At 48.3% G+C, this 2,336-nt stretch overlaps 1 non-coding gene across 1 annotated transcript; it reads left to right on the top strand.

The window, feature by feature from the left end:
* The first annotated feature begins 642 nt into the window (after window positions 1–642).
* On the top strand, window positions 643–778 carry LOC123451573. The gene has a single exon (XR_006632413.1). It is a non-coding gene; the product is annotated as a small nucleolar RNA Z247 (small nucleolar RNA).
* The last annotated feature ends 1,558 nt before the right edge of the window (window positions 779–2,336 follow it).

Genomic DNA, 2,336 nt, shown 5'->3' with positions numbered 1-2,336 from the left:
TCCTAACCTCTTGTACGCAGTATGAGGGCTCGCAACCCAGCTATATAACACGCAGCACGTCAGCTTGGAAGGCTAAGACGTTTCCGCATTATCGCACATGGTATACAGAGCAATCTTCCTCCATTAGTCTAGCTAGTTCATCTCCACCCATCGTGCGCCATCGCCATCTCTTTCTCCAGCTCCCACCAGCCGTTACTCAGCGGCGGAGTCCCGGAAAAACTCTCCCGCACCAACTACGTTTTGTGGCGAACACAGATCACGCCACAGCTGGGGGGCGTCGGCGTCTACCACTACGTCGACGGCACGGCATCTGAACCAGTTGTGGTCCTTAGCACCAAGGACACCGACGGGAAGGAAATCTCTGAGTCAAATCCCCTTCATCCGACTTGGGTGAGGGAGGATCAGCAGGTCCTCGGATACCTGCTCCAAAACCTCTCCAAAGAGGTTCTCGTCATGGTGACCACGATCACCACGGCGCGAGAACTCTGGGTGGCATTGGCGAACATGTTTTCGTCGCAGTCACTCAGCCGCGTCAACAACATCCGAACTGCGCTGATCAACGCGCAGAAGGGAAACCAGTCGGTGGCTTCCTACTTCGCTGCCATGCGAGGCTACGCTGATGAACTCGCAGCAGCCGGCAAGGCCATCCAAGATGATGAGCTCATCTCCTACATCATCCATGGGCTTGATCAAGATTATCAGCCCCTCGTCTCCGCCCTAGATGCTCGAACCCCGGTAACCTTCGATGAACTCTTCGCTATGCTTAGTAACTTTGATCAACGCATGGCGCAGTATCATAGCTCTGGCGGCGGCTTCAAATCTTCCGCCAACTCTGCAACCAGAGGCCGTGGTGGCGACGGCTCTCGCTCGCGTGGCTCCTTCCGCGGCAAAGGGCGTCGTGGTGGTGGCACTTCTCGTGGCAACTCCAACGGGCGCCGCGGTGGTGGTGCCAACAGAACCTGACCGGACACGCCTCGCTGCCAGATCTGTGGCAAGCTTGGTCATACGGCGAAGGACTGTTGGTAGCGCTACGACGAGGATGAAGACTCTTCACAAGATAAAGAAAAGGTCGCTGCAATGGCAGATAGCTCCTATGGCGTCGATACAAACTGGTATGTCGACAGTGGCACCACCAACCACATCACCAATGAGTTGGAAAAGGTCACCATGAAGGAAAAATACCGTGGCAAGGATCAAATCCATACTGCCAGTGGCGAAGGTATGGGTATATGCCACATTGGTCATTCAACTATCAATATCCCTAGCCGTAAAATCCATCTTAAAAGAATCTTGCATGTCCCTCGTGCCCACAAAAATCTTCTCTCTCTTCATAGAATTGCCATTGATAATCATGTGTTTCTTGAGTTTCATCCCTATTTCTTTTTTATCAAGGATCAGGCAACGAAGAAAATTCTCTATCGAGGTAGATGTGTTCGAGGGCTCTACCCGTTGATTCCAGAGTTTAGAAGATTCAATAAACAAGCTTGTGGTGCTATCAAGCTTTCATTCACTCGATGGCATGATCGTTTAGGACATGCTTCTTTTTCTTTAGTAGAAAAGTTACTTAGAAGAAATAAGCTCCCGTTTGTTGGTGAGCGAAATATTGAAACTATTTGTGATTCCTGTCAACGTGCTAAAAGTCATCAGTTACCTTACCCTATATCTACTAGTGTTTCTACCAAGCCTCTACAGTTAATCTTCTCTGATGTGTGGGGCCCTTCCCCCTCCTCTGTTGGTAGATACATGTACTATATAAGCTTCATAGATGACTACAACAAATTTTCATGGATCTATCTCCTTAAGAAAAGATCCGATGTGTTTCAAGTTTTTCAAAACTTCCAAGCACTTGTTGAACGCAAGTTTGACAGCAAAATAATAGCCATTCAATCAGATTGGGGATGAGAATACGAAAAGCTCAATTCCTTCTTCCAAAATCTAGGCATATCACATCATGTGTCATGTCCACATGCTCACCAACAAAACGGGTCAGCAGAACGCAAACATAGGCACATAGTTGAAGTCGGTCTGGCTCTTCCAGTAGGTGCCTCCATGCCTCTTAAGTTTTGGGATGAAGCGTTTCTTACAGTTGTTCACATCGTAAATATGTTACCCAACTGTGTCATTCACAATGAAACACCTATGGAATGCCTCCTTCATATCAAACCAGACTACACGTCTCTTCGTGTCTTTGGCTGCGCCTGTTGGCCAAACCTTCGCCCATATAACAATCGTAAGCTCATGTTTTGATCAAAACAATGTGCTTTTCTTCGGTACAATGCTCAACACAAGGGAGTAAAATGCCTTGACATCCCCACTCGTCGTGTCTATATTTCTCG

Source organism: Hordeum vulgare, chromosome 4H, assembly GCF_904849725.1.
Source record: "Hordeum vulgare subsp. vulgare chromosome 4H, MorexV3_pseudomolecules_assembly, whole genome shotgun sequence".
In the NCBI taxonomy this organism is placed as follows: Eukaryota; Viridiplantae; Streptophyta; class Magnoliopsida; order Poales; family Poaceae; genus Hordeum; species Hordeum vulgare.
Note: the sequence above shows the minus strand (reverse complement) of the source record. Positions and strands in the feature narration are given on the sequence as shown.